Here is a 235-nt window from a genome sequence, read left to right as displayed (position 1 = left end):
AAAAACGAACTACCCATCTCACCAATGCACGTGACAGGTTCTCTGTGGTAAAGTCTGTGGACGGCGAGTGGGGCCGCCTCTTGCCCAACGGATCCACCACCGGCATGATCGGAATGTGTCAGAGGAATGTAAGAAGTGTGGTGAGCTAGTACCTGAATAGTAAAGATGTCTAATGATAATTTAGCTCTAGAATATAGATCCTACACCCCCCCCCAAAAAAAAAAAATTAACGTTA

At 45.5% G+C, this 235-nt stretch overlaps 1 protein-coding gene across 1 annotated transcript in view; it reads right to left on the bottom strand.

Moving 5' to 3' along the window:
* LOC119592517 overlaps positions 1-235 on the bottom strand; it is a 14,166-nt gene that overhangs the window by 10,653 nt on the left and 3,278 nt on the right. The window lies entirely within an intron of this gene.

Source organism: Penaeus monodon, chromosome 30 (assembly GCF_015228065.2).
Source record: "Penaeus monodon isolate SGIC_2016 chromosome 30, NSTDA_Pmon_1, whole genome shotgun sequence".
Classification (NCBI taxonomy): Eukaryota; Metazoa; Arthropoda; class Malacostraca; order Decapoda; family Penaeidae; genus Penaeus; species Penaeus monodon.
This window is presented reverse-complemented; position numbering and strand designations above follow the sequence as displayed.